Source organism: Geospiza fortis, unplaced genomic scaffold (assembly GCF_000277835.1).
Source record: "Geospiza fortis unplaced genomic scaffold, GeoFor_1.0 scaffold491, whole genome shotgun sequence".
Classification (NCBI taxonomy): Eukaryota; Metazoa; Chordata; class Aves; order Passeriformes; family Thraupidae; genus Geospiza; species Geospiza fortis.
Window position 1 is genome coordinate 2,843,852 of NW_005054390.1, and position 21,754 is coordinate 2,865,605.

Sequence of the window (21,754 nt, forward strand, 5' to 3'; positions counted from 1 at the left end):
TGCATGCTGTAGGTTATGTGAGAAACCAGTGACATAAACCTACAGGAGAGCCATGTCTTTCTGATTTTGCAGCACATTTTAGGTCCTCTATGTGCGTATGTGCCTATGTGTTTGCGTTAAAACAGAAAAACCCAGTATTGCCTGCGCAAAGATAAATCAATGTATTTGTCTTCCTGTTTAAAATAACATCAGGAAGCCACAGTGCTAGTCAGCACACACCATAAGCACATACAATTTAATTCTGTTGATATGCTGTCTTTATTTACAGCAAACTCACAAACCTTAGTCCCTACATTATAATGTCTTCTTTGTAAGAGGTGCCATATCAAGCACTGTCCTGGAAACGGACAACATTTAATGTTCACTGAATAAAATAACGTTCTCATAAAACCTGATAAAATCATCACAGGCAAGGAAAAGCAAACCAGCTGTCAAGTAGAAATAGACTGCAAGTATTTTTTATTTTGAAAATTTAATTTTCATCTATGGATTTTGCCTACAGTTCATTTTTTACAGAGTTAGTACAAAGTGACTGGAAATTCTGTTTCTGGTTGCTTGCTTCACCTGGATTAATAGCTAACAGCACAACATCTGTAAGTAGAACCAACCATTTAAGAAAAGGACTAGCAGCTTATACGTCCAGTTTTAAATTTGAATCTACCTCCAACTTAAAATTCCTAAATGATAGTAAGTGATCCATAAACTACTGTCTCTACAGAGAAGAAACCAAAACAAAAACATGAGACCAATAATACTTTAAAAATTTACATTCAGACCTTTGAATCAAAGTTATCATCAATATCAGTGCAAAATCTCATTAATATTAATAACAGTCAATTTCTATACTTTTCTGAATAATGGCTATTTTGGTATTCACTAGAGACATTACTGTTATGGACAGATAAATGATCTACTCCAAACTCAGTATTAACTGAATAGTTAAATATTTGACAAGTATTTGATGGAAAACCACAGTTATGGGTTGATACTCTTTCAGGAAATTTGTCTCACTGTATCATGAAAGTATGCTGAAACTTCTGTAATGTAACCTCCTGGAGAAGACACTGTTTTCAGAAAACAGTGTTTTCTGAAGACACTCTTTTCATCCAGATGATCTTCACTATTAAGAAATTTTCCAAACTGTCATTTGGATTTAACAACAAAATACTTTATGATGACAGAAAAAAATACCTCCCAAGAAAAAAGATTTTCACCTTCTTCTTCTATGTGTGTTTTGTGCCACTGGATAAGGCCTCTCATATTAACTTCAGTGACTTTATTCTTTGAATCAGCGCAGCAGGCAGTCTTGATCCCCTGCAACAATATAATCTTCTTCCCCTAGTGCCTGCAGGATGTCATCTGCAATATTTGACTTCAGTTTTATTGCTATAGCATGAACTGCTCTTTGCTTTCTGCTTTACATATCTATTCTCAATCTCTCAGGAATGCTGAATACTTCCAGTCTGAGACTGAACTGACAGTTTTTCCACAATCCTTTGCAACCCCCTCTGCTTCCAAACACACGGAAGGGCATGAATGCAGACAGCAGAGAGGCTTTAAGTCTAAGGGAGTGCTAAGGACAGAAATTGAACTCCTTCCCTATAACCAAAATATGGCATTTCCCAATACCGAGCCAAACAAACCACCAATTATTTCTCTGAAATATTGCTAGCACCATGTCACTAAATAGATCCAGATTACATAGGTTTTTCATGGTTTATACACACAGATGTGTTCAGATTAAAGCCTTGGTGATCAGAAATCTGTAATTTTACACTGAACTTTTTTAGTTAAGGAAATGTAAACTATGTTGACCTTCTAATTCTATTCTACAGTGTTTTTCTGACTATCCATATTTAAAAGCAAATATATTGCACATTTTCAATGAAAAATTCAATTTTAAATCAGGACTAGTTAATATAGAGTACTCAAAATAAGAATTTATAAGGGCCACTGTTATCTTTATTTGATGTCATACACAGCTTGGAGTCATTTGAAGTCAAATTTATGGAGTGATACTTTTCCTTCATTGTTAGTCACTATGAAGTCCTGAGTTTATACAACACCCTCCCTCCCACCCCCTCCTGGCTGAAGAATTACAATATGAATAATCTCCCAGGCTTTTAAAGTCAGACCGTTTTTTATATTGACTTCTGTCACATGGTTGCTACAGTTAGTCTGAAGTAGCTATATTATCATTTCAGTCCTCAGGCAAAGGAACCCTTGCAACCTTTTTCTTCCTAGATACTGGTTCATATAGTTCCTCTGATGAGTAAAAATATAGTTCATATAGTTCCTCTGATGAGGAAAAAAGGAGAGTATGTTATATCATGGGGGTCCTCATTTACTCTACAGTCAATTTAAAAGAGAATTGGATATTCAATAGTCACTGAGGCTATTTCAGTTTTAAACCGTAAGTGTATGAGATTTAACTAAAACATTTTTTTAATGTATAGCGTCCCTTTTCAAAGTTTGACAGGGCAGTAACTTGGAAAATTGTGTTTGAATTACCCCATTTCAAATACTTTCATATTATCCATAAAATCTTTTCCAACATAAGAATCTTCTGTAACCACATACAGTTCAACAGATATAACTGGCTCCATTTGTTAACATAAAATCAGTGAAAACAAATCTCCTTTGTTAGGATTAAAGGTCAGAGATGCATGCTATTAAGTTGAGGAATTTTTGAATTTTTTATCCATCCTATATGTGAGCACATTATATAAAGTGAAAATATAACATTGGCCAGGTGTACATGGCTAAGTTGTCTAACCTGTCTCAACTACCTTTAACTGCCTTCCCTCCAGTTTATATCACTTTTCTATCTGCAGACAGTTTAGATCACAGACACTTCACGATCACATGATTTTAAGTTTCCCTATGATGAATGTCGGTTTTAGACACTAAGCCCACTTAGGCATACTCTATTTTAGTCTGAACATTTCTTAGCTCGGCATAAATTTGTATACCAGATGTCGTCTTGTAATTAACACATTGGGATTTGGGAGCTGTAGATTTTTCTGGTTACAAACTTTCTATCAAACCGACATCTGTGATTTATGCTTCCAACTTCCTTTCAATGCATTTACATAATCTGTTGAATATAAGGAGAGATCATAAACTCTTCCTTCATATTTAGAAATGGATTCCACAGAAAGAGTTAAAACCAAAACAAAGAATGGTTTAAGCTTTTCTTTTACAGTGGCAATTACTATAAGACACCAATAATCAAATTTTCTCAGAACAAAAATCTATTTTACAGTTATAGATTCATATAATCTTTTAGATTGGAAAGGACCCTTAAAACCAACATATCCAACCAGAAATCTAACTCTGCCAAGGCAAGCATTAAACCGTGTCCTTAGTCTGACATCTACAAATTTTTTTAAGTTCCAGCAATCCTGACTTAGCAACTGCAATGGGCAGTTTGTTCCAATGCTTAAAAACTCTTTCAGAGGAGAAATTTTTCATTATATGCAATCTAAACCTCCCCTGTTGCAACTTGAGGCTATGTCCTCTTGTCTTATTGCTTGTTAATTGGGAGAAAAGGCAGAGATTGACCTTGCTACAACATCCTTTTAGGTAGCTGTAGAAGGTTCACCCTAAACCTCAGGCTAAACAACCCCAGCCCCTCACAGAACTTGTGTTCCAGACCCTTCATCAGCTTTGTTGCCTTTCTCTGGACTCACTCCAGCATTTTGAGGTCTTTCGTGTAGTGAAGGACCCAAAACTGGACACAGGATTAGAGGTGTGGCCTCACCAGTGACAAGTACAGGGGACAATCCCTGCCCGGGTGCTGCTGGGCCACACTATTGCTAGTACAGGCCAGGATGCCATTGGCTGTCTTACTGCTGGCTTGTGTTTGGCTACTGTTGACCAGCAATCCCTTTTTTTGCTGGGCAGCTTTCCAGCCACCCTTTCCCCAGACTGTAGCAATGTCTGGGATTCTTACAACCAAAGTGCAGGACCCAGTCCTTTGTGCTGTTGAACTTCATTCCACTGGCTTTGGCCCCTCGATCCAACCTCACATGATCCCTCTTCAAAAACTTCCTAACCCCCAACAGACAAACGCTCCCACACAGCTTGGAATCATCAGCAAACTGACTGAGGTAGCATCCAATTGCATTGTCCAAATCACTGATAAACAGATTAACTAGAATCAGGTCCCCAAACTGAATGCTGGGGAATTTTTTTTTTCCTGCCAGAGGTGAAGAAGAAGAAACAAGTTGCTATTCTCCCAGGAAATATGGCACATTATAACCTTCTTCTAAAACTTGGTGCTTCTTATTTTGAATGTATCCATTTTATTTAGAAGCATGTCGGGAAGTAGGCTCCATTTCAGGAAGACTGGTAAACCAGAGCACACTTGTGCATGGATCTGGGAGGATGAGCTCGATTCTGACCTCAGTGGCTCTGTCCTCCGGCCAACACAACTGCGGCGGGCATATGGGCAGTAACATTGTTTCTCTCCCCACAAACACCTGCCAGGGCTATCCAGTAAATTAAACTGATCATATCGACGGGAAAGGTTGTTTGGTGTTCTGAAGGAACTCAGGTAGTAGGGAAGGGCAGGAATTGCTCAGGAAATTAGGATAGCCTGAGGCTTTCCCTTTTTTCTCCTTCCCCTCTTCTTTCTCTCCTGGTAAAAGCAGGAACAGCAGACTTCCCCTGCACTCCAATTCAATTTTTTTTACACTCCGCAACTCATTGCTAACCCTGCTTTCTGTCCTGTACTCAACTGATTACACCTAAACAGTAAAAACACATTTGATCAAGTAAATTACACATATTTTTTTTATATCATGGCTCATTCTATTTTGTCAACACTTTCATTAAGGGTGGAACCTCCAGTGACTACTAAGAAGATTATCTTCACATCTGTATTCCATCATCAGTATCTTGGATCTATTCTCTGTATGTCTTAGGAAAGAATTAAATATTAGGAGAGCACAACTGTATTCATGGGGGTGGCACATTATTGAAAATTAAAATAGCTAAAGGCAATAAGAGAAAACTTGAAATTTTATAATGAAGAGTGTGCATACATGGCTATCAAACATTATTCAAAATTAATGCCTTCACAACCATAAGCAGGCTTCCTTAAAATAAAATAAAATAAAATAAAATCATCATTTTTAAAAACCACACAGAACAAAAAAGGGGGGAAAATAATATTGAAGATACTTTTATGCTCTCCTCCAAGCTCAACAATTCAATTAAAAACAAACAAACAAACAAACAAACTGAATAGTTGCACAAGATAAGAAAAATGAAAAAACAGAAAACAACATTATTTTTCATTCTGAACACCATGATAAAATTACCCTCCAATATTTCTTTTCAAAATATACTTTCATTAAAGTTTCCCTGTTGATGGAATATTTTACTCTGAGCTTTATTTATTCACCTAAAAAAATAATATCCAAAAGTTTTTTTTTATTTTTTCTGGAAAACCTGCACAGCAAACTCTTAAGAAACAAACAAACAAAAAAACAAACAAGACAAAAAGAACCACCAAAACTCAACCAAACAACCAAAAAACAAAAAGACAACAACAACAACAAAAATAGAAGAGCCAGAATAATAGTTTTTCTAATTACTTTGTTTATTAATTTTGTATCTAGCAGTTTCATGAGGAAAATAAACACAAAGCTCATATATATGTTAAATATTTTATTAAAAATGTATATGAATTTGTCCTACTCAAACATGCACTGATTTTCTCTTTTTGTCACCAGAGGTCAATATTTATTTATATTTTTAATAGCAAATTGCTATTCTAATGTAATGATAGATGAATGAAAAACCAGATTTGCAGTTCTGAATAACCTTAATTCACAGGGAGGATTCTGACTAACACCATAAAGGAGAAATCATTATTTGAAGATGAGTCATTTCTAATACCAAAATTAAAGATCACTTGCTACAGCTGAAATCCAATACCATTAAGAAAGACTGATTACACAGATATTAATATACATTTTTATTCATTAGAAGCTGGAGGCAGAGAAGCTAGTGATTGATACAGTCTCCTTATAAAAATCTCATGGAAGAGCAGGACCTTTCCGGTTATAGTCACCACCATAAATAAAGCCACTATGAAAATTGGTCACAGTCAGAGCACTTGATGCATTGAAATTGAGGAGATGCTTAATGGGAGAGAGAAGTAGGACCTTTGGGATCGGTGTTACCAGTGGAAGGATACTGACAGCCCATCAAAACCTTCACTCTGTAAGATCAGAGCAAGAAAAGGGTTGTAGTGTCAGAGCTTGACTTATGAACTGATAGAGAAAGGAAAGGGGATGCCAAGAAAAATTCTCAGAATTCAGAACCTGTTGTGCCTAGTTTTTCCTCACTTAAGACTATCTAGTGAAGCCTCCAGGCAAAGCAACAGCTTACAACCTGTTGTTTTATACTATTAGGCTTTTTTCAGATTCAACAGAGTTTGGGTTACAGCTGGACTCAGCACCTTGAGTCTTTTCCAACCTGGATGTTTCCACAATTGTATGATTTTACATTACAACTGAGGTAGATGCAAAGTATCTACTATCTACAAAAAGTACTACAATTCAGCAAGCAGTACAGACTGGCTACCTTTCTAGGTCCATTAGTTAATAACTAAACTTTTTAAATTGCAGTTGCAAATTAAAGGACTATTTGAAAGCATGCTCATGACCTCAGTTATTGGAAATGTGGCATGTTGCCTTGCCACATACATACTTCGTAATTTAGGCTACCCAGCTGAGCTGGACTGCATTGCTGCAATTATGTATAACTGCTTTGTGAACCTAATTTCATTTTCTTTGGATTCTTGGAGGTAACATTGTGCAATGTCTGATTTCTCCAGAATGGAATAGTTTACCATTGCAAATGAAGAAAAAAAAAGTTCATAAACCATGGAAATATGTGCTTCAATACTTTTTTTTCTAATGCAGAATAAACAGCTATGCAATGCAGATCTATTCTACTAAAAGAGAAAGGGTAAGGGCAAACAATAGGATACCACCTTATACCAGTATGAAAAATGTTTTCTTGGAGTAAAATGAATGATAAAAAAAATAAAAAATAAAATTAAAATAAAACCAGTGCATAGTGAAGTCGAACATGAAGAGGAAATGACTGCATTGTTGTTTAAATCTCTTTGAATAAACACTTACATAACTACTTCTTTTCCCCATTAAAGCAAATAGTGCAGAATAAAGACATGTGAAATATGCAAAATATCTAAGTTTCAAAATAGACATAGTGTATTTATAAAACTAAAATGGCACAGATTTCATAAATTCTAATTTTAACTCTCATCAGATATTAGAAATGCAAATGATTAATGAAATGTTACTGATACTAAACTTAAATTAAGGAGGAAAAAAACTCAACATCAACAAATACCAAAACACAAAACAGAAAAAAAATTAGGAAAATTCATCTTTATTCATTTGAATAAGTCTTGTGTAGCACTGTATCCCTGTTTCAGAAGTATTACACAGACTTGGGTAGGTAACTTCACTGCCTAGAATTCTACAAGATCATGCTATAAGGAAGACGAGACTCAAGTTAGGAAATGTCAACACTGCTTATTGGAGAGGTTCATTTGGGTAGCAAGGTGAAATGTGTGATGTCAGTCAACCCTCACCATCTTTAACTGCAACATTCTTCATTTTATCTGCTTCTAGTAACTGTGCAGGATTCTTGTCTTTGGTGTTTATTGCGTTGACTCCAATAGTATGGGATAAAAAGCAGTATGGTCAAAAAGCCTCCTGAAAATTTAATACAGTTAAAGTGAACCATCTTGTTCTGATTTTAAAAGTGCAAAATGTGTTTGGGGAAGCATCTTTATAAATGTGTGACAAAACTGTTTGCCCACTTTCAAATATCTCTAGTTTCCACATTGCTTTGCCATACCACCTACAGACCTGGAAAATCCTCCCATATTGAAATCCATGCAGCCAAAGCTGTAGACATGGACATTTTGCCTTGCTCTACTTTTCAGTACCTTATGTAGCTCAGAGAGCACTGGGGATCATTAATGAATGCAGCATGTCTTACTGCGACAGCCACCACTAAGAAAAGCTATACTTGGGATCATTCATGTCCACGTCTAAAGTGAAAATATTGTAGGAAAGACTATGTCTGAGCTTGCTTCTGGAAAAAACTGCTATGTGATTGGTGAAGTGAGAAGGCTTATTGTTTTGCCATGGGAGGGCACTGTAATTTAGAGGGAAAAAAAGACAGGTAAAAAAGCATTTATGTAATGTTTTCAATAAATAATAAAACCTTAAGGATTCAGCTATGATGCAAGCACTAGAGTGCACTTGCACACACCAAAGATAGGAGTAGGTGCTCACAGAGCCCTGAAACAGCCCTGGGTCCCTCACCAAAGCTATGAATTCACACCTTAAAGGAAAAAGGGTTGAGCAAATAAAGGTTGACTTAGACTTCAAAAAAAAAAAGGATTCCTCCGCAATAAGGTTTCTAATATGGCAGAAAGGGGTTTGGTACAATCACATGTAATCTTGCAGGGGCTATGCTAGTAGTATTAGCTATTATCTGGTGTTTGCAAAGGACACAAAGAGTACTTTTGCAACTTTTTTCCTTTTTTTTTTAAATTATTTTTTTATTTTATTACTTAGCTAATATTGTATGAATAGATGAAGGTGGATTTAAGAAAGGTGGAGGGAGACTTTTTACCAGGGTCTGTAGTAACAGGACAGGGGGCACGTGTTTTATACTGACAGACCATAGGTTTAGACTGGACATAAAGAAGGGATTTTTTACTGTGAGTGTGATGAGATGATGGAATAGGTAGCCCAGAGAAGCTGAGTGCCTCATCCCTAGGAGTGTTCAAGACCACATTGGATGGGGTTGGTACTAAATGATCTTTAAAATCCCTTCCAACCCAAATAATTCAATGGTTCTATCATACAGATTCTCTATCTATATGTGTCTGCAAAATATTTAGAAATACAAAAACTCTTAAACTTGTGTAGCTATGTAAGGCTCATTGATTACTTAAGAAGACAGGCATATTCCACACAGTAAATCTGCATAGTATGTGTTTCTCAGGTAATAGCCTGAGTGCATGAGGATCCAAAATGATAGAGAGCTGCCTTATGTGTGGAGAAAAATAGGTAGAAAATGTACCTTCTGAGAGCAGCACTTAATAACGTTGGGATGCAGCGGCTTGCAATTGTGTTTTCAACTTTCACAGAATTTACTACTTAGTCAATGACCAAAGGTAAAGTTATTTTACACTGTAAATTAAATGTCATCACAAAAGAAAAATTAACAGGGAAATTTATCTGGAAATTAGGAAGATGAAAATTAGCTCAGCCAGCATGGTGTTATTCAGACAATTCGTCAAGTGACATAGATCCTATAGGGCGACTCAGTTCTGACAGTGAAGAAGGCATATCAAGTGGCAGTAGGCAGTAAGAGACAACCAAAAATTTTATCTTGCATACAGTTGTGATTACACCTGTGTTTGTCAGGGAATGGAATATGTGAAATAAAAGTAGTGCTTATTATTGAAACAACTATTTACAAAAAGGCATAAATTAATTGCTTGTAAAATTGTGGTTTTGCTTCCAAGTTCCCTGAAAAAGCAAGGTACAGTCTTGTGACTATATGTATCACCAGGTGAAATCAACTTACATGGCTGCTGCCATGCATAGGTCTCTGGTCCATGGACTGGCACCAAATCAACCTACAGTTAGGAAACCAGTGTATGTTTCTCTGATAATTTATATTGTAGACATAAAGACAGACACATCTGTTTTATTAAACTGCACAGGAGAAGCAAATACCTTTTTTAAATACTCTGGAGATAGAGCAGAACATTTCTCATTTCTGTAGTTAAATGATTTTTTCAGTAGTTTTCAGACCTCTAGTCAACAGATAATTTTTATAGGAATGCCTGACAGGAATTGAAAAGTCACATTTTCAAAATAAGGCACATTTGAGGGACCCCTTCATTCTTAAAATTACCCTTTTATACCAGGACATGCTTTTCTGGGGCTTGCACAAAACTTTTAATTATCCATGCTCAAAATGCAGTATTTTAATTAAATAGTTACAAAACTCACAAGAAACACAAGTTCTGTATGAGCCTTCTCAGAATTCTGAATTTTTATCCAATGCATTGGGAATTTCTGTTGCTGCTTAGATTCCAACATCACATCTAACTCTTTATTCCTTGCTCTCAAGGAATTGTCCTTTAAAGTGGAAAACATATTCTGACCTTCTATTACAATGTCCAATTAGTGAATATGAAATTCCAAAGTTTATCTTAGTTGCTAATCCTTTTGATTTGTCTGGACTGTTTTTATTACTTTTCCTTTTATAAGTATTGAAGTTTGTATTTCATGTTTATTTTTCCCACTTAAGCAGCTCAATCATTCATTCACTGACAATCTTACGGATAACAAGCACAAAACTGTTGGCTTTTTTTCCACACAAGCACAGCATGTAAGAACCAAAATAAATTTTTAAAAATCAAACTTCCTTCTACTCCATCTGAAATATAAAGCTTTGTTTGAAGCTTCAAAATGAAATGTGCAGTCCCAAGCACCCATACAGCCTGGGCAGTGACTGGTTAGTAACACCTCTGCAGACACTGGGGGACACAGGTGGCAATGAGGCAGCAGTGTCCCCCAGCCAGCCATGGAGACTCCCATCTCCAGAGCTGTGCAAGCAGAGTGAAACCAGAAGGTCCAGAGACAGATCCTGCTCCCATAATTGAGATCCATGTGATACTCTGCCCGACCCTCTAGGACTCTCCTATATGGCACAGACACTGATATCCTGGTGTGAGCTGCATAGAGACCACCAAGGTCTTTATGGAGCTGGAGCTGGAGCAACAAATGTTCAAGAGGCTGTAGGAGCTCAGTCTGTTTGGCCTGGGGAGGGAAGGCTTTGTGGAAGAAGCTTATAATCTACTGATACTTGATAGAAAAGAAACATGGAGGCAGTCTCTTCTCAAATGTTCACAGCTGGAGGATGTTAGGCAAAAATTACAAATTGAAATAAATCAATTTTTATTAAAGTTATGTATACTTTTTCATGATGAAGGTGGTAAGGCTCCCCACAGAGGTTATGAGAACTCTGTACCTGGAGATACTAAAGCCTTACCAGACAACGTCATGAGCAATCCAGTCTAACAGAGATGCTTTGGTCTAGGTGACTTTCAGAGGTCATTACTAACGTAAATTATTCTATGATTCTATTAGATGTATTTTTTGCATATATTTTTCAGCTTGAAGAAAAAAGTTCTTATGTTTCTTACTGTACAAGAAAACACACTGAAAACTGCCAAATTAAAAAAACAGGAGAACTCTGAACCCAGGAAGATCATTATATGGATTTTTGGTACTACCACAGTACTAGTAAAACATCCTGTGAAAATATTTTCTTCCTGTTAAAATAAAAGTTATTTATTACAGACATACACATGATGGAAGACATTCAATTTTTATGGTTTTAATTGTGAAAATGGTGAAGTTTTCAAAGCAATATTACTATATTCAGATTATACTTCTTGAGTCAAAAAATATCAGTGTAACCATAGAAACAGTGGTTTACTGTTAAATCAGTTTAAAAACAGGTGCTATGAAGGACACATTGACCTAGCCAGGAGACCAGGATTGTCTCTACATCATTTGGGGTTGTCTAATATTAGTCATGAAAAATCAAAACCTTAGAATTTATGAAGAAAGAGTCTACATTTAAGAGTAGCATTTATACTCTCCATACCATTAACTATGGCTTCCAGCTACAGAAAAGCTACTGCAAGTCCTGTCACTATCCAGAAGAAAACACTTAGCAATTGAGGTCAAGTTAAAGAAGACCAAAAGTGATATAATAATCTAACTTTCCATTTCCCTTTACACCTACTGAATTGGCTAAGAATGATTCTCCACCAAATCAGAATGGTAACGTATTACATCTGCTTGGCATGAGATTGCAGAGACCAGAGAAGATACAGAAGAGGCTTTTGGGACAATTTGAAGAGCTATAGGATGTATGCAAAGATAGCCTAGTTAAACAAAATTAGATTTAATGGTTGTAAAGACAAAAATACATAATAAAAGTCACTGACTGAAAATTCATACATCAATAGTGAAACAGTTTATTCAGACAAAAATTGAACCTATACTTTTAAGTGTTTCAATTTGTGTTCATCAATTATATCACATAATCAACAAGTATAAGATCTTTTGTAGTAAATAACCCCTCCTAGTGAGAAAAGCCAGCTCTACAGACCATAAGCAGTTAACGAAATCTAATGTAGTTTGTCAAAAGCTCACCTTAATGTAAACAGAAAGAGAAAAAAAAACCCTTTGTGTTATTTAATTAATTACAGATAGAAGTAGCATTTTAAGTATTATCTACAAGATATAAAATTGTATTCATAAGATCATATAATCATTTGGGTAGGAAGCAGCCTTTAATGGTCATCGAGTCCAACCCACTGCCATTGGCTTGGACATCTTCAATAGCACTCCTGGCTGAGTGTGAGTCATTACAACCAATTACATCAACTCTCATGGATCATGCAGTAATTGCAACAATTTACCACTCCGTATTAACAATTGGATTTATTTTGGTAACACCTGCCTTTTTTTACCAGGGTTCTCCAGAAAAGCATGTTTCCTGCTTGCTGTGATATATTAGGTATCAATGACAAATCAGCTGTCCCAAGCAGCACTTAGCCTCTTAGCTCAGCAACTCTGTGACTGCTCCCATCTCAACCTTTCTGTTTTCTCAGTCATGCACTGCAGTCATAATGAAGTAATCCATCCTTCTGACAACAAAGACCTTAACCCTTTGATACAAATGTCAACTGCAGAATCTTTAAACCCAGGAAAAGTAGAGTTACTAAGAAAAACAGTTAATGCTACAAAAGACTTTTTTGTTCAGGTATGTAGATTGGCATACATGCACAAGCATACCCACATACATACAAACACTTGTCTATTTAACATTATTTATTTATAGAGAACAATTGATGACACTATCTAATAAAGCATTTTTCCTTTTTTTTCTTTTTTCTTTTGATAATGCATAGATAGGGATGGCAGCTCTGTTGAAAAGAGGTAAAACTGTGACTTCACGGGGTCATCATAGAAGGGCTCCAGCAATACCTTTCAGTCATGCCTCTAGCTATATGCAGTGTAATATCTAAGAAATAGGATGGCAAAATGTCAGCTTTTAAAATGGACAAAACCTCTCCATTTTGTCTCATTTTACTGGATATTATAAATGCCTGCCATGAGTTTGACTCCTTCCCCACCACTGCCAACTCCTACAATGCAGACAGACAATCTAACATCACAGATTCAGTGGGAGGCACAGTGTTTGCACATCTGAATTTACATACCTTACATCACAATATAAAGAAACATTTGTGAAATTTCTAGCTGAAGCAAGGTCTGCTGATTTCCCATCAAGTGTTTCAGCTACATAAGCACTGTTTTCCTTGTCTAGTTAATTGCCAGCAACTTCCGAACTTTACAGCAAAACAAACAGTTCTGGTTAAAATTATGCCATTTTAATTTAATTTAAATAATCCACACCCACACTGAGTATAATGAACCATACTTTTTTTCATGTACTAGTGTGTTCTTGGATGACTTTATCATAGTTTTTTATTTCACTTAACATTACCTTGGGCTCCCTAGGGAGAAAGAAGTAGTGTTGTTCATTTCAGTCTCTGGAGACAAGCAATTCCTTTATTCCCACATTCCTCATATTGGTAAGAGAAAAGTCCCTTGTTAGCAATTTATTTAAGAGTGAAAATATTTAAGTATTATTTCTTTGTAGTAGACAGTAAGTACTATTATCAACAAATGCCTATTATCTTTCTAGGCATCTTTTCTGTATCAACTAAATCAAAAAGGAAAATCCACTGAATAGTGACCACCAAAATGTGTATTCACTGCTTTTATCTACTCTTAAAAAAACCTCACATCAGAATTCTGTGCTTGGAAAAGAGGAACACACTATAGTCGACAATGTTTTCATAGCAGATTAAAATTCTTGGGTATGGTCCCTAAAGATTTTTATTAAGCAAGACCTTTAATGTGCTCAGCAAAAGTTCAGGTTTTGTAACAGCTCTTCATTAAGGCTGAGTTCAAAGCAGACAGTCTTTTGCCTTATCACCAGAAAATGTTGGTCAGGGAGCTTTGAGTTTAGCACCATGTTATCAAAACCAGTCAGGATTAAACCATGGGATATTCCCATAATTACTTTATCTACAATAAACCTAGGCTTAATTGGAAAAATAATCTGTTCAGGCTTCCAATTTTATAATGTAGCTACTCAAGTAACAGAAAAAGATGAACCCATTCTCCATTTTCTCCCTACTTCCTTTAGACAATGGAAATAGTATGTGGCTAAAGATTTCCCACTGAAGCTAAATGTACATTTTGAACTGACCAATAAAAACACATATTTGCAGATGTTTGCTACATTCCCATGTGATTTTCTGTTTCCTCATTGCTGTGAGAACCTGATATTACTTAAAAGCAATTAAGCTGCATGTTTCTTTTTCTTTTTTTTTTTTAATGCTAAAGTGCTCAGTGACATGAAATATGGTATGTCAAATAAGGAATAATTATTTAAGGGAACTCCTTGAACATAGTGGCTCAATATGGTGCGACAGTAAGGCACACATCCCTGATTAAATAATCAGAGTTTATGTCTAAGCTTTTTAAATTTGGGGTACCCCTATTAAAATATTTGAAGTTGTAGATTAAATGCCTCCCTTACTTGGTCTTCCACTTATTAACATGATTTTTCAAAGGAAAGGTCAACTAGAAGACAGGAAAAAATAAAGTAGATATGTATTTTCTTAATAACTGAAGAAAATTTTGAGCATTAAGAAGAGATGAGAAAACACTATGTCTCCAACAGTGAATTTCATGGGAATGAAGGCCACATAAACTTCAGCATTTTATTGTTCTATTATAAAATGACAACACTTAATGTTAAGCAGACATAGCAAAAATCTTCTGTCTGTCTTAAGTAGCAAACCCTTATTTTCTTGGTGTAATAAAATGACATGAATTATAGCAATAGTTCAGACTGAAGAAATGAAGCAGCATGAATATGATGAAAACCCCTCTCGGGGCTACTGTCATTACCCATTAAAAGGTAACTGACAACTTCTTCTTAATTTGCTATTAATCTTCCACATTTCCCCCACAATTTATGTGGCAAGATTTTATTTAATTAGTATGCTCATTATAATTGTTTGTCATAGTGGTTTGTTTAGTTGACACAAGTTGTCTAACACTGACTGTACAGATGGCAGAGTACCAGTGTCTAGTCTCAGAGGAACTATTTGACCACTGCAGTAAAAGAGCAATAAACAAAATAACAACATTGCAGCCCACTCCAGTTTATGCAGGCAGTCAGCCTTTTATCACTGTAAAACCTTGAAATGGATGTATGAGCACTGCTGCTATAAACAAAGAGTTGTTTACAGCTTTGGGATGGCAGATACCACTACTGGCCTAGAAGCTTCAGCAGCCTGAATGTCAGAAACTGACTAATGTGGAGAAACATACAGTGGCTGGTTTTATAGAGAATATGTTTTATAAACCTCAAGGGACAATTTATCACAAATTCATCCACTCTGCTGCAGATTGCTGCTTTAATGTTGAATACTGGATTTCAGTCCACATATCAGCTTAAGCAAAGAAGGGAGGGGAATCAAAGGCTGTACTAGCTTCTCTTAACTTCATCGTGTTAATTCTGGAATTTCTTCATAGCAAATCTATTTTAAATGCCTATTTTTCCATTTGTAAAAAGCAACTGTTGTGTGATTTATGCATAGTTTATTAGAAAAAGACAAACCTAGTGGCTCTCTTATGCTATATCAATATTATTTAATTGTATGCAGTTAAATCTGCTTGTGAAGACTGCATGTATGCCAGTCTACAATAAACCCCACATTTTATGCTACTAATAGGCAAAAATGCAGCTGTACTCCCATATTGAAAAAAGAGTATTTCAAGAGCAGAGCAACAGTGCACACACTGATATTTTTATTGCCTTGTTACCTGTGTAAGTAGCCAGTAAGTAGACACCCATTTCCTTGATCCCATGATGGTAATAAGACGGGTACGTATAATTTTATTTCCTTTGCCTTTTCTCTTTGTAAAACATGTAATATATAATTCTGGTTGCAAATGTAAAGTCAGATGTTGAGTGTTTGTGTAGAAATTCTGAATTTAAATTTGGAACTAAAACTTAGTTACTTTCCACTAATACAAATTTCATGCTAATGTAACTCCACAGAATTACACAAAATCCATACTGACAGGAAATGTGAGATGACAACAGAGATCTGACATTACTGTCAGATAAGTCTTGCTTCCAAACTAACACTTTTGAAGGTACTTAAGGCAAGATCAAATAACAGAAGATTCTTTTCTGAAAGGCTTCTGAAAATATTTTACACAAGTTGAAAAATTTCAATAGCATAACTCCCTTCACATTACATACTTGGCTGAAAACATTACATAGCTGTTTGGACTCTTCCAAGTTTGTAGCTGAGGGATGATTATTTGAGCACCATTTCCAAGGGCATTTGAATTTTCAGCAGTGCTATAAGCCAGTATTTCCTGTGTAGGATCACTGCATCTATACTTGCCTAGCAATTTTCAAGCCTTTGCCTGTTTTTGAATCTTTGCCTCTTTGAATCTGAAACCTCTACTTTCCCAAAGATCGTAAAAGTATATTCTCATAATCACTAAGATTTTTAAAGTTCTAAATAAAATTGAGTTGGTCAAATCATACAAGTAAGTTTTTCATAGTGGAATATAAGATCAAATTTTATAAAATGACCACACAGGTCAACCACAGGTTTGTTTATCATATTGGTCATAAAGAAAAAATTGTAAAGGGATACACTTGCAGATCAATTGTGCACAAGTTTGATATATTTCTCCTGTAAAGAATATATAACTCAAATTCTCACTGTGGTGTAAGAGAAGCTTTTGAGATGCAATAATTCTGGAGTGAAAACTCTAGTGAGATATGGAATTATTTTGCTCTGGATGCCCAGGAATACAGAAAACAGAGAGAATAGTCAGTCTACCTAAATGTAATGCTTTCAATATGGATGATGGAAGAAAATAAGAAAGTACAAAATGTATTATAGCATAAGAAAATTTAAACATTTAAAAGGTAGGCAAGAGAAAAACTAAAAGAACTTTCATGGAATTTTAGCACATATTGAAATTAAAAGTTCTATAGAATAGACTAGAATATAGATAGAATATAAGATAGAATAGAATATATATTAAACTAGTTTTATGACTTTCATTTTAAGGCTTATTTCATAGTCAAAAAAAATAGCTCTAAATTGTAAAGAGTAAGTAACATAAAATAAGCACACAAGAGAAAGGAAATTTTCATTCAAAATATCAAGAAAGAACAGAGCAGAAATGCTATTTTAATGAAAAAGAGATTATATTATAGTAAGGATTTTGGAGTAAGTGAGATCTAGCTAAGGACAATGTTAATTTGATATTTACATTATGAGTGAGTCTGTATCTTACTCAATTATACATACTTGCTAACAAAAAACCAGAAATACACTATGTTCCAAATTCCACATTCCAATATATTTAGGGAACCACACCATAAATTACTTTAGGGCTCTTTTGCATTTATGAACAAGCAATATCTTCCCTTGTTCATATTATATTCCCTATACTATAGTTTGAATTACTAATCACCTCACATGTTAACTGCATTTTTTAGCTCTTTCATTTACTTTTTTTTAATTCTAAAAAAATCTAGCACTGATTGGAAAATCTGAATGATAGCCTAGAAAAGGTTTCCTTAGCAATAACAGGACATTAGGCAGCACAACAAATTTTCATTTTGTGCTGAAGCAGTGCTTACATCAACATCAGCAAACTATTTTCAAAGCTGACACATCAGTAACATTCAAAAAGTTTGAACTTTTCAACTAAGGTAGAGCAAAAGGAACACAGATGGACTAGTAGGCTGCCAACAAGACACATCCTTGATTTAATGTTGATATCTACACAAGGCAACACCTTCAGGAATATAAATCCAAGGTACTGTATGGAAATAAGGGCATTTCTGCATTCTTTACATCCACCTTATCTTTATTTTGGAAATCTGTTACCATGCTCTGGGCCATCCTAGGAAGGAAATTCACAACTCATCTCTTTCCTCTTTGCACTAGCCAACCACATAACATATCTAAAACCCTTGGAATGCTTTTCTGACTTCAAGGGCAAAGGCATGGACATCTCCTGAAAAGACTTTTTCAGCTTGAGCCAGGCTCAGAAGTGAGATAATCTTCCAGTTGCTTTCTTATTGTTAAAGCAAAATGTTCATAAGAATGAGAAATAGTGAATGATGATGCATCCTAGCCAGATGTATTTCTGTTGACCAACCACCTCAAACAAAACATAATGTCAAAGAAGATGTTTTTTCCCTATGTCAATTACATGTGAGAAAATAAGAAATTTTATTCAGAGGTGAATAAAAGCATGAAACACAAATTCCAGAATTTTCAAAAGTGACAGGCTCTTAGCTAGCTGTTTCAAGATTATTTGAATTTATAGGCATTTTACACAGAAAGAATTCATAGCCTTTAATATACTTTAAGATGCATGCATATATATTCTTCTCTGTATTATGTTGGCTATTATCCCTCTAGCCAGATTCCACTGACATAACAACTTTAAAGCATGCATTCTGTCCCTCTTTCCTTCTCCAGTTTGGTTTTCATGGTCATGTCAGAAAAACTCAATCCTGAGTTTGAAAGTTTTCCATCTTTAATTCACTACTTATTCTCCTCTAAAGCAATTAGATTGCACTTTTTAAACTCAGCTCAGTGTTTTCTTTTCATCCATAAACCAGACTAAGAGATTTGCCAGTGCCATGTTCCACTTCAGGTTTCTCATTTTCCCCTGTATGCTCATTCTTAGATATTTTAATTTCCCAGAAAGTCAGCACTGTTTCTTTTTTTTCCCAGTCTAGCAGTAAAGACTTGGCACTCATTCTTTTTTGTCTTTTTCAGTTAATACCAGGAAAGATCTTACACCTTTTCTTTTTTCTTTTCTCCTTTATTTTCTTTGAGCACAATAGAGGAAAAAAAATTAAACCATTTATATGTGTATCAAACCAGTTACGAAAACCAGTAAATTCACTAGCTGCAAGCAAAATATGACTGGAGTAGCTTTTTGTTCTTGAGAAAAACTAGATTTATGCCTGGTGACTTAATTTACTTTGTTTGTAACTGAAATGAAATAAGTCAGCTGGGTAGTCTCCCACCAGCATTTAATAGATCCTTTTTCACATCACAAAAGCACTACAAAATTTGGCACTGTTCTGAATGATTGGCAACTTCTACTCAGGAGAGACCAAAGAATGAAATGCCAAGGGTTTTGCAGGTCAGTGCTTTGCCAGAACTATATTGGAAAGCTTGTTTCTCTCTTTGGAAATGCTATAAGTTGTTTATATATTCATGCGAAATAAAGTGCAACTAAGTAAAAAAAGCTAACAGAAAAAAAATCATCAGGATACTTATTGCTCAAAGTTGATGACAGAAGGAAATAGAAGTATTCTAAATCTATTTCCCCATCTTCTTCCAGAAGTAACACCAAGTTTTGAAAGCTTTATAATGGGAAAAATATCCCCATTGCTGAAATGCTAATGTGTTGGATGCATAATTTTCTAATCTGTTTATTATTAAATAATATTACAGAGAAATGAATCAGCAAATGTGTAACTAAAGTTTCAGAAAATGGTTGCATTATACTGTTACTTTAGCAGGGAGTGTGGAAATGCTCCAATCATAAAAATGACAAATTCCTAAATTCACAGCATCACAAAATGGTGGAAGTTGAAAGGAATTTTTGGAGACAATCTAGTCCAGCTAGACCTGTTAAAGAAGGTTCACCTAAAGGAGGTTGCACAGAATTAAGATCACGCAGGTTCTGAATAAATCCAGAGGAGACTTCACAAAATCTATGGGCAGCCTGTTCCAGTGCTTGGTCACCTTCAAAAAAAGGTTTTTCCTCATATTTGTAGCCCTCAAACTGTATTTCAGTTTGTGCCCATTGTCCTGTCACTGGACATCACTGAAGACAGTCTGATCCCATCCTCTTGGCACCTGCCCTTAAAGTAATTGTACAATTGTAATTGATAAGATCCCTGTTCAGTCACCTCTTTTCAAGGCTAAACTGGCCCAGCTCCCTCAGCCTTTCCTCATAAGATGATATGCTCCAGTCCCCCAATAGTCGTTGTAAGTCTCCAGAAGTTCCTTGCCTTTCTGGAACGGGGTAGCCCAGAACCAAACACAGTATTTCAGACGAAGGCTCACTGGTGCAGAGTAGAGGAGCAGGATCTCCTACCTCAGTGTGCAGGCAATGCTTTTCCTAATGAACCTCAGGACACCATTGGCCTTCTTGGCCACAAGGCCACACTGCTGGCTCATGGACAGCTTGTTGTCCACCAGGAACCCCAGGTCTTTTCCCATAGAGCTCCTTCCCAGCAGGTCAGCCCCCAACCTTATGCTGGTGCGTGGGTTATTCTTCCCCAGGTGCACGACCCTGCGCTTACCTTTGTCAAAATTCATTAGGTTCTTCTCTGCACAGCTCTCCATCCAGTCCAGGTCTCTCTGAATGGCAGCACAGCTTCCTGGGGTATCAGCAATTTCTCCCAGTTTTGTGTCATCTGCAAACTTGCTGAGGGCAATTCTATGCCTTCAATAAATGAACTGAACAAGACTGCCCCCAGGCCTGACCCCTGGGGAACACTGCTGTGGGCCTCCAGCCGGCCTCCACAGCCGGCCTCTGAGCTCCGCCTTCCCCAGACCCACCTCACTGTCCGTTCATCTAACCCACACTTGCTGAGCTTACCTGGGAGCGTGTTATGGGAGACAGGGTCAAAAGCCTTGTTAAAGTCAAGATTGACAGCACCCACTGCCCTCTCCTCATCCACCCTGACAGCCATGCCAACAATACAAGGTAACCAGCTTGGTCAAACATGCTCTGCCCTTGGTGAATCCATGTTGACTACTCCTGACATCTTCTTTGCCTCCAAGTACTGAGATGTGACAACTGGCATGAGTTGTTCCATCATGTTTCCAGGCATGGATGTAAGGCTTCCTGGCCTATAGTTTCCTGCGCTAATGTGACCTAACCTTGAATCCTGTATGCAGTTTCCAGCATCACAATGTAAGATTTTAATCTATTAGAGAATGACCAAAGGAAGGGTATGCAGATGGTGCAGATGGGCCTTGATAGGAAGCCATATACTGTGCAGCTGAGGTCCTTCAGTCTGATCAGCCTGGAGGAGACTCAGGAGAGAGCCCCTTGCAGTCTACAACTTCCTCATTAGGAGAAGGGGCAGGCACTGATCTCTTCTCTGTGTGACCAGTGACAGGACCAGAGGAAATGGTCTGAAGCTGTGTGACAGGAAGTTTAGGTTGAATATCAGGAAAAGATTCTTTGCCCAGAGAATGGCTGGGCACTGGAACAGCTCCCCAGGAAGTGGTCATAGCACCAGCCTGACAGAATTCAAGAAGTGTTTGGACAATGCCCTCAGTCACATGGTGTAATTTTTGGGGCTGTCCTGTGTAGGATCAGGAAATGGACTTTGCTGATCCTTGTGAGTCCCTTCCAACTTGAAATATTCTGTGATTCTGATCCCTAGGTCCTCCAGCTTGCACTCTTTGAAGGCTATAGTGACACTGCTTTTC

At 36.4% G+C, this 21,754-nt stretch overlaps 1 long non-coding RNA gene across 1 annotated transcript in view; it reads right to left on the reverse strand.

The window, feature by feature from the left end:
* Window positions 1-21,754, reverse strand: part of LOC115948405 — a 471,151-nt gene that overhangs the window by 408,484 nt on the left and 40,913 nt on the right. The window lies entirely within an intron of this gene.